This window comes from Adiantum capillus-veneris, chromosome 2 (assembly GCF_014529385.1).
Source record: "Adiantum capillus-veneris isolate H3 chromosome 2, ASM1452938v2, whole genome shotgun sequence".
Taxonomy (NCBI): Eukaryota; Viridiplantae; Streptophyta; class Polypodiopsida; order Polypodiales; family Pteridaceae; genus Adiantum; species Adiantum capillus-veneris.
The window spans coordinates 172179738-172191295 of record NC_140932.1 but is presented as its reverse complement, the minus strand read 5'-3'; positions in this window follow the sequence as shown (position 1 = coordinate 172191295).

Genomic DNA, 11558 nt, shown 5'->3' with positions numbered 1-11558 from the left:
CCAATAAATCCCATTGACGTCGTGCTTTAGCTTTGTACTGTGTGGGCAAAAATTGGGGTAAAAACACTTTTTTAAATGCATTCCAGGTGCGTGGTCTTCTTCCATGTTGTTTGGTGGCGTTCCACCACAATGCAGCGCTGCTAGTGAGATTATTTGATGCACACTTTACCATTTCACGCTCGGGAAAGTCTTCATCATGAAAATAGTCATGTAGTTGACTAACCGATGCTAGAATCGTGCTAGCTTCTTTAGTGCCATCAAAATCTTTGAAAGTGAAGGCTTTTCTGTTTTTGTTTCTCTTGGGTGCCGGTGCAGATGCGATGCGTGCAGAATGCAATACTTTATCTTCAAGTTCTTGCCTTTGCATGCGTTCACATGTGAGTGATTGTTGCAGATTTTGAAGTTGTTCCGCAATCGTGGGTGCCTGGGGAAGGTGTGCCATGATTGCGTGCTTTTTATGTTTTTCTCTTTTTTTTAAAAAAATATTTTAATAAATAAATATTTAAATGGTAATTCTTAAAAATGCTATTTGGTGATATTCACAGATGCAATATGCGAAATAAAAAAAGTAAAATAAATAACAAAAACGTAATGTACTTAGCTGAGAAGTAGCGGTGGCGTCGAGTCCGGAATAGCGATGCGCTAGGAAATTGCCAGAGAAGTGGACGGTATGACTCATCCGTATCTGATAGTAACCACTATATCCATCTGCAAAAGAATACATCTGTTGGCGTGCAACTTCATTCAAGGTAGAATCCAAAAATGGAGGAGGAAAGGGACTTAACATCAACTTCTGGTAATCAACACCAGATCCGCAGCTTCTTGTTTTTTTTTAGGGACCACAATAGACCCACTCTGGGTTTTCAATTGGAACTATAATTTCAACCTTCAACAATCTATCTCACTACTCTTTCACTTGTTTAGCATAAACCAGATTCAAACGATACCATGCTTGCTTGGTAGGAATTGCATCCTTGTTCAAATTGATACGATGTTGATAAAATCTTGGATCTACACCCTTCACATCCAAAAAATCCTATGAAAACATGTCCATGAACTTTGTCAATAGCTTTATAAGACAATAACTTTATAAAGTTTGACCAAAAAGACTCTTCCAGATATACACAGATCTTGACAGATTTAGGTTTGTCCATTGTACAGAGATTCACTTCCTGAATCGCATCTTCCTTGACCCAAAAATCCTTGTTCATCTGCTTCTCAAATTCACATTCTTATTGAAATAATCCATCTTTGGGTTAGATTTACCCTCTTTACCCAATTATTTGATATCCTTATTAGGACTTGGCTTGGTTTCTCCCAGGTTTGATCATTGTTGGCCACTACGACTCTAAATTAACCTAGGACAATCATGCAATCAACACACTTTTCAATAGATGAGAACGTTGAGGTTTGCCGATGATTGTCACTTGTTGACAAAATTGCTTTTACAATAGATAGGGCAAAGTAGCCAATTTAGAGAGTAAAAATTTTGAGCCCCAAGTTAGGAACATATCCATCCTCAATTTAGAGACAAAAAAATTTTCCATATTTTTAAAATGCTTATGTGTCTTGTTGTGATTTGCTAAAAAGTGTATAATAACTAGGCCTTCAGTGTTTCTAATGCTTCAGCAACCCTCAAAATCGAATTTTTTTGCAATTAGAGCACTGGATTTTTTTTTCTATAAAATATCAATCTTGATATCATTTTATTTGTCTTTGTATGAGGATTCAGCTGCAATGTCTAAGTATTCAAATGATTAGATTTGCAAAATCTCCCCCAAAAGGATATTAATATGATTAGCTAGCTTATCACAAAACTATCTCTAAATTGGGTCCTTTGCCCTAGTTGTGTATAGTGCTATCATTTACACCCTTCCATGCTCAAAATGGAGTAGCACACAAATGCATTGTTTAGGGGTTTGAAAACTAGCTCCTTTACCCTATGCTATAACATGTGTCCTCCCCTTAAAACAAGTGAAAGTGTCACGATAGCTTTCTAAAAAAATAAGAAAGTGTGAGTATTAGGTTGAGTTTAACTAGAATCGATGTTCAAGAAAGGATTGCCTCAGCTTATCCTTGAGCCGGTTGAAAATCGAGACTAGACGGTTGCAAACCATGGTAAAGAGAAGTAAAACGGTGAAATATGTGAGAAAATATTCAAAAATCTTGCAAATTTATCCTAGTATTTTCGGTTTGCTTCTTTGTGATGAGGAGGAAATTCGGCCAATGGCCGCTTAATAAAAGAGACTTTCTCGAATATTGATTAAAAATGATTTTTAGAATGCAAGAAAAGTCAAGCTATGTAAGGCTGTGAAATTAGATGTGAAATAAAATGAACTCATCAATGTGTGTGTGTGTGTGTGTAGTGATTACTAGAATTATGCAAGGTGAAGCTTCACTTTAACATTCTAAAACTATAGAATATAAGAAAAGTCAAGCATGATGATGTGAAATAAAATGAACTCATCAATGTGTGTGTGTGTGTGTGTGTAGAGATTACTAAAATTATGCAAGGTGAAGCTTCACTTTAACATTCTAAAACTATAGAATATAAGAAAAGTCAAGCATGTCAAGATGTGAAATAAAGGGTTCAATAAAAGTATCCATTTACTATTTTACAATTAAAATAACATTTAAGGCAAGTCTCAATCATCACTCCAAATGTTGAAAGTATGCCTAACCCGACACTCCTCTAAGGCTTCTTTTAGAAATACAAAAACAAGGTGAAAATTCACTATGGCCTACATAAAGCTACATAAGAAGAATTTCATAATAAGGGGCTTTTTTGTGAGAGAGAAAAATAGAAAGTGACACTAGTATTTTAAAACATGTAGTATCACAATAAAGTATTTTTTTTGAAAAAAGTAAGAATGAATTAATTAGATTACAATATATTCCAAAAGCATAAAAAATAATGTTTGAATGTTCAAGAGGTACACAAATGTCAACAGCCTCTCACAAGGGCCTAAAAAAACAAGTGAAAGGGTCACAATGGCTTTCTAAAACAATAAGAAAGCAATAAAATCATCACGTTGAGTGTAACTAGAATTATATAAGGTGAAGCAATGTTCACGAATGCCTCTTTTATTAAGCAATCGAGTGTACTCCCAAAGAAGTAAACAAAAAAGACTAACAAAGGTTTTTAAATTTGTAAGATTTTTGAACTAATTTTTGACATCATTGCACTTGTTTTTCTTCTCTTTATGGTTGCTCATATATATATATATATATGTATATATATTTGTATATATATATGTATGTATATATATACATATGTTTATATATATATGTCTATATATATATATATATATATATATGTATAGATATGTATATATATGTGTGTGTGTGTGTGTGTGTGTGTGTGTGTATGTGTGTGTGTGTGTATAAATAGATAAAGGAATAAATAAATTTACATATATAATAAAGAGAACTCATTAACATATATTATATGTTTACTTATTTATATTTTGTGTGTGTGTGTGTGTGTGTGTATCTCTGTGTGTGTGTGTATGTATGTATGTATACAACTTACTATAATTATGCAAGGTGAAGCTTCACTCTATCATTCTAAAAGAATAGAATGCAAAAGAAATCAAGTGATGCGAGGAAGTGAAATAAAAGGTGAAATAAAAATATTCATTTAATACTTCAAAACTAAAATAACATTTAAGTAAGTCTCAATCATCACAGTGAAAACATTGAAAGTATGCCTAACCCAACACATCTCTAAGGCTTCTTTTAGAAAGCAAATAAAAAACAAGGTGAAAGTTCACTATGCCAACATAAGGTTATGTTACAAGCTAGACACACCCTACAGAAAATGACTGCTCGACGGATTATTATTTTTTGTAATTATCCATTTATTAAGAAAACACGACATTTCACCTTTGTAAATATTGGGGCTTACAGAAGTTTCCACATTGTATCCCAGTTTTGACATTTAGATTGAGTAGATGGTTAAATTGGAACATTAGGCTTTGAGATTGTAAGGTGTTTATACCACTTTTTGACCTTAATGAAGAAAAACCTTTGTCATTTTTAAAAAGTATTGTCTGTGAGTGAGCGTGCTGTGTACCAGAGAGAGTGAGAGCTTCATCTTGACGCTACGCGCGCACCGGTGGTGGGAATCGAGTGCGGAGAAGTGCAGCTTGTTGCCCCCGATGAGAGCTATGCGCCAATATCTACATTGCGTGCGTACGGTCCAGTTTTGCAAGCTCCATCTACGAGCTTCATCTGGTGATTCGATAAGCATACGTTATCCGTTTTTGCATTTCAGCATATCCACACATTCGCATTGAGTAGAGCTACACATTAGGTACTTTAGTTTTTGGAGACGACGACCTGCAAATTTCGGCCAGACATCCTACGTGATTTTGCACCGGGTGTTTTGGGTTGGGGTTTTGGTTCATAGACCTTAGGGAGAGCGACCTATTGGTGTTAGTAGGGTCTCCTTCAAGTTCTGTGGCGTTTCGAGACTGTTTGATGGGTATTCGGCTCTTGTGAGCGTTGTAGGAAATCTCCTCTTATGCACTCCTGAAGGCTGTAGCTTAGACACTGGGTAGAGACCTCTGTAGGAATTAGTTAGGAGTCGGTCAAGTGTGGGTTGACACCCTATGCTTGCTCCATGCACCTGCGGGTTGAGCTTCGTCCTTAGCTGACAAATCTTGTTAGGTGAGTTCTCGCTGTGCTGACGTCCGTTGCGGCATATCCGGCTAACATTGGCGCCGCGGTCGGGGACAAAAACCCTAGGTAGGTGATCGAGACTAGGCCTTGAGGATAGGGATTCTTTGGCTTGCCAAGAGTCTCATTTTATATTTAGATAGGATCAGAGGGTGGAGGACTCTCTAGGTCTTAGAGGGAGTCTAGGAAGCGTGTGTCTGGTCTAGATCCTTTGACTTAGGTAGACTTAGATAGTTTTAAGTTTTTAGTTGAGTTGTGGTGTAGAGAGTAGGAGTTGGAGTGGTAGAAGCGGTGAGAGGAGAGCTTGAGAGTCCGGAGAGGCCAGGAAGCAACCAAAACACCATGATCATCATTTCACATGATGAGTAGGAGTAGAGTAAGTAGGATATCATGATTCATTATTTAGAGTACTTCATGCATGTATACTTGCTTGTTAGGTTCATCACAAGGTTGTAAAAGACGCAAAAGTGTGTTTGAAAGCTAAAGTGAATTCCAAAAGTTGATGTGAGTGTTTCTGATAGAGCTGCATAGCATCAAGAGCATTTCTGTCAGGAAAAAAAATAAATTTTAAGCTAGGAGACATCCTACGCGTAGGATGTCTACAGGGTGATCTGGTGAGAATTTTGCAATTTTGAGTTGACGAGTGTGTTCAGAAGGTAGGGTTTACCCTATTTTCACCTGGAAAGTGGAAATTTGACCATATCTTGACAGGATAAGGCTAGATAGACAGAAATTGCCAAACATCTTACCCAAATTGTGCCCAGGCATTATTTTCAGACCAAAACCATAGGATGGCTACATGAGCATAATCTGCATGATATATTGAGTGACTGAGAAAGTTTTCATCTCATTTGGGTGAGAAAATTGGGTTCTGAGCAGACTTTAGTACTTTAACTCAAAAAGGCTAGAACAGCTAAAATTAGGGACTTTTGAAATCCAAACCAAAATTTAAGCATACCACTGGGTTGCTGACATCAAGGGGGAGTTGTAAGACAAGTCTGGGGTCAAACAGGCCAAAAAGACATTCTATGCGTAGGATTTCATCTGTGTGATTTTGCACTCCAAACTCAGTTTTGAGCATACCAAAGTGATCAGCACCTTAAGGAGAGTCTGTGCTTTGCATTTTGAAGCCATTTTGAAAAAAAAATCATGCTACGCGTAGAATGTCTAAAGCAAGAAATTGAAGCCAAAAACTGACTGTAGGAGTAGCATGGTGTTGTATAGCCTAAGGCAAGCCTCTTAGTCAATTCCCTTAAGAGGTCCAAATTCACTTCTTTCAGAAGTGAATTTGGACCTTGTTTGACCTTTTGACGGAACAAAGACTGAATTCAGACTTTTCAGGTAAATTGACCAACATCCGAGGGAAGTACAGTTCCAGATTAGCAAACCTAATCCAGAACATCAGAAGTGTATAAATACAGTAGTGGTTGAGGTTAACTATCCAGCTATACTAATCATTACTAAAATCACCTCTAGCGGTTAAATGCTTTGAATTCGATTGCTTTGCCGAAATTAAACGCTTGTGTACAGGTATATTCAGCAGCAAAGCAAGAAGTTGTGCGGAGACTAATCCTTTGCTAGGTGAGTGGTTGGATTTGTGATAACTTTCATTGTTAAGTTTGATGAATTTAAGATTAGGAACATACATTTTTAGAGACCAAAACGTGGCAGGTGATCAGGGTAGCTTAGTGTCCACCGAAGAGAGTGTAACTCAGGCAAGGCTAGATCCACTAGCACCGATTATTGAGGAGGGTAGTGATACTAACACTTCATCAGGTAAGTCCTTCTTCATGATGGGTAGTCAACAGCCAGGAGGTTTCACCTATGGAGTACCAATGCCAGCAGGAAGCACCTCCCCAAATCATTTGAATGATTCCAAGTTTACTACAATCTTCTTAGAAGGAACAAACTCGAGGGGAGCCCTAGTTTAGTCTGACTATCGAGGATGCAAGTGTATTTGTATTGAAGAAAGTTTGGCTCAGAGACTGGAGATAATTCAAGTCTATGATGATGGAGATAGATTCCAAGATGAAAAGGGGAACCACTATCTGATAGTTAGTAACCCTGAGGATTACAACAGATATGGAGATAACGTGGCAAAAGTAAAAATGGTTTCAGAAACTCAAGAATCACCTCGAAACATTGATCGACCTGGAGCGCTTTTTATGTATGATAAGAAAACAACCAGGGTTTCAACCTATAATGAGAATGTGGGAATTTACAAGCATGACTAGAGCGAGGGAATAGTCTCTTAATTTTGTTGCAAAGAACCCTACCCAAACGAATTAAGCAAAGACAAGGTTCTTTACTTATTCTCTTATGAAATTGCTATGGGGAAGGATATTGTTTTTGTTGTTAGGTATGGGCGAGAATACACACGTATTCTCCCAAAGGAGGTAGAAAAGGTAGCAGTTCTAGGAGCATCAACATATGCACCCGATGAAGGTCCAAGAGCCACCTACATCCCTAGCAAGTCAACAAATCCCTTTTCAAAAGATTAGGATGCGACCTCACATTCTACCTGACAGCAGACATTCAACAACCAAAACCAACCAGCAACTCAGCCATCATTGCAGGCATGGCTTCGACAGAGTGCAACATTGAAACAAGACCAAAATCGAGATGGATATCAAGCCGCACGAGGGCTAAGGGATTTCTAAGAACCACCACTCTATTCAAGGTATCAAGGAGAGAGTAAGCCAAAAACTCAAGGGTCAACAGAGCCTAGAAGACCACCCATAGTACAAGTTCGAAGGGATGAACCATCTCTTGCAAGAACTGTTAGAAATTATGGCTTAGGAGCACCACTGGGAGAGGAACCCGCTTACTACCAAAGGCTAGAGGAGGTATATCGATTAGGACGTGGAGATCCAATGATGCGATTTGTAGACCATTGTAGAATTAGACCGTCTCAAGTGCAAAAATGGGTAAACAAGAAATATAGGGGAAACAGAGATCCAAGGGATCATGTAGCAGCCTTTGTATGTGTAATTAGAGCTGAAGAGGTGTTAGACTTCCCTACCCAATTTGCACGGTTTGGACTAACCCTAGAGGATGATGCTGCTACTTGGTTTGACTTTGTGGAGCGTAGAGATTTTGAGTCTATGGAGGAGGTGTTTGATGAGTTTATCGAGGAATTCTCACAAAGAGGGATAGCTCATAATACAGTCTCACAAATCCATAAATTCAAACAGAAAGACGGGGAATTTGTGCGAAAGATAGCCCTACGACTAAAAACATATGTTAAGTTCGACCCTGTGGAAGAACTGCCAACTCAGTCCACTTATGCTTATATTTATCCAAGGACTAAGGAATGCAGATCTCTAGAAGGACTTCCATATGAAGAGGAGCACGACGTTAAAATGAGTTAACTAAGGAGTCTCTTTACCTTGTAGACAATTGTGCGGTCTACAAAGAGGGTGAGTTCAAGGATCTCGACGATGATTCATCCTCGCAACAAAGTGGAAGCAAGTCCGCTAAGACAGCACCGAAAGGAGAAGTAGTTGTAAGCCAAGAGCAGCTTGTAGAGGAAGTGCTAAAAGAGATTAACCTGTACGCCAAACCCAGGCTAAACAGCCCAAGTGGTGTGCTATTGAACAAAAATGGAAAAACCATGGGACAGAGGAATGCTATTATAACAAGGGATATGTGAGAGAGAGACCTTACGCTCCCCAAGCTCAGGTAGCATCTCCTCAAATTCCACCAATGCTTAGGTATCAAGCAGGCAACCTATGAGGACCTGTAGGTGTAGAGAGACCACAACAAGTGTTGGAGCAACAACCACCCCTACCAGGATTACGACTAGTTGGCATAAGATACACACCAGCGGTAACCGAATCAGAAGAGAAGGTTTTGCTGCGTATGCATGCATATTACGAATATCCCAATGGATATGCTGCAAATCCTATCTATTATCCACCTGAAGAACCCTCAACACCAGAACCATGAAGCATGATAGGAAGTGCAGGACCACCTACAGCTGCATAGACAGCAGGAGAAGGAAGATATAGCTTGGATAAACGAACATTGTTGTTCATAGCCAATAGAGGCATGGGCGGGCAGAGACATGCATACCAACAAAGAGGAGATCAAGAAGCACCTCAACAGCCTAAAGGACCTTGCTACAAGTGTGGTGGAGACCATTGGCTAAGAGACTGTCCTCATGATGAAATCATTAGAGTCAGCATGTATTGCACCGAGTGTGGAGTTACTCATTTGATTCCTGATTGCCCTAAGAACCCGAGCAAAGGAGTAAAAACTACCTTGAACATGCTGGAAGCAGTTCCTTCTAGTGGAGGGTCAGAAAACGAGACAATTATACATATTCAAGTAGTGACGCAAGCCCAAGCTAAAAGAATGACGAACGAACCCATAATTGAGGTGCCAAAAACCGATGCCCCAAGTTCAAAAACGAGAAATCATAGAAGCACTTGCAAAGCTAGAAAGGCGCGTATGAAAGCCAAGAGAGAACGAGAGCAAATGGCTCTATCAGAGGAGTTAAAACACACCAAGGACAGACTAGAGCGGTTAGAGGATCTAGCTAGCCTAAGCTCACACACTGCGGCAATCGTAGCACCCAAGAAATTAGCAGAACCCAAAAGTGCAGGATTGGGAGGATCAGTGTTGGCAAAAAAGTTAAATGAGCAGTTAGATGCACTTCTAAAAGTTTATGAAGCCAGACTAAAAAAGAACCAAACCCAAGAGCAAAGATGGATGACTTATCCATATGCGGAAATAGAAAAACAGAGGTTGGAAATGTGTAGAAAGATGATTGAAACAGCTCAATCCCTGATAGAAAACCCGGTTGGGAAATCTGCAATTTGGCATAAAGTACCAGCTCCAACCCCTATCAAACCAACTTTAGAGAAACAAGTAGAAACGAAGGAAAGACTCACAAATGCCTTTGAGTCTAGGGGAGAGCCTATCATAGTGCCAAATACAACGGATGAGGCAAGTGAGGGGTTCCAGCCTAAAGCATTGGTAGAAATGGGTAAGGATTGTAACGGTCTAGATGACCTGTGGAAGCAAATCCGTGATGCCAACGAAGCTAACAGGGTGAGTTACCACATGAATAGCACGAGAAAAGAGAAAAATGAGATCTTACCTCTATTGAAGAATTTGAGACAGGATCACAAATGAACTTTGATATACATTCACAAGGGGGAGACCAGGGATCAATTAGTTCGGGGCACAGCCAACCAGACTCACTAAAAACTCTACCCTCTTACACAGGAGAGTATGAATCCAAGTCTGAGGTGAGAGCAATCCCATCTCAAAGACTGTCTTCTAACACAGTGATGGATTCACAAGGGTTGATTGAGTTATTGTCCACCCCTGTGGCATGAACAATCACATTAGCCGAACTCCTGAGGTTACGACCAAACATGTGGACCACTGTAGGCAAATGCTTAGAAAAATTTGGAGTGAAAGACCCCACCTCAAAGCTTTAGGAAGGGATCAGAGAATTGGACAGGCCTCAACTAAACACTAGGCCTGTACCTTTAAACAAGGTTGGAGAATATTGCGAGGGAGAAGATGGAAACACCACGCTACCAGTAGAATTCCAAGGAGTAGTCTCCAAAGCTATTCTTGACAGTGGAGCAAGAATCTCTATTGCCACTAAGGAAATCTGGAAAAAATGGGGAAAACCGGCTTTGAGAGCTACCAGAATGAAACTGCAATTGGTAGAGACGAGTTCATGGAGAAGCCTCTAGGACTCTTAGAAAAATTAATTGTCACTTCGTGCGGAATCGAGTATGAGCATACATTTGCACTAGTCGATTTTGACAAAAAGAACAATTACGAGATCATCTTGGGAAGACCATTCATGCGACAATTAAAGATGGTCCAGGATTGAGGTTACGACCACATATACCTCAGACATGGCGAGACTACAACCAAAATTCACTTGAAAGACCATACTTACAAAGACGTGAACCAGACACCAGTAGAAGAGTTTGATTCAGCTACATTAGCAGGGTCAGCACTCCCAGCATGGTTAGGTAAACAAAAAGTGCTATGGATGTGCGGAGCTTCACATTTTGGGAGCTTAAAAAGAGAAGAATGCGTCTTAGAAAGAGAGATTGAGGACAAGGATTATATTCCTGAACCTTTTCCTAAAGATTCCTTGGAACCTCTGGAATGGGAACACATACTAGTAACATTGAATGTCTGTACCATTACAGATAGCCCAACGACAAAATTTTGCGATAAGGATGGCTATGATGTGCTACCCTATTACATGGTAAGCGTTATACGAGGAGGAGATGAGATTGTAGAACCACCAAAACAAGAAGAGTTTTATAACTCCTCTGAGCATCTGGAGGTAAAAAACGATGCAAATAACGAATGTTCAGACAGCTCAAGCGAGCGTGGAGAGAAAACAGAGAATATCCAGTTTTATGATTTTACCAATTAGCACCCTAGACGCCAAGAATGCTTTAGGAGAAAACGAGTAGAAAACAAAGCAAGACAGAACCTCATGCCCAGGATCAAAGATAAAAGTCACTATCTAATGCTTGTCAAAGCAGAGGATTGTGTAAAAGATCAAATATCAGAAAGATTCTTGAGAGTGCGAAGGGAACGAACGCAAGAGGAAATAAAACAAGTACGGAAAGCTAAAACAGAAATAGAATCAAAAAAATCTCAAAAATAAAAACAAGAAACAACAAAAGACCCAAAGTGGACCAAACTGTAGCGTATAAAGAAATATCAAGAACTGAAACGGTCTTTATGAGAGGTATGGATTACTGAGGGAGAAAGTGATGGTAAGGAGGAGTCGGAAAAAGGAAACATGAATGTACCATCACACTATGGAGAATTCACAATCCAGGAAAGAAAAATCATAATGACACCACCAATCAGGGAAAGAACAAACC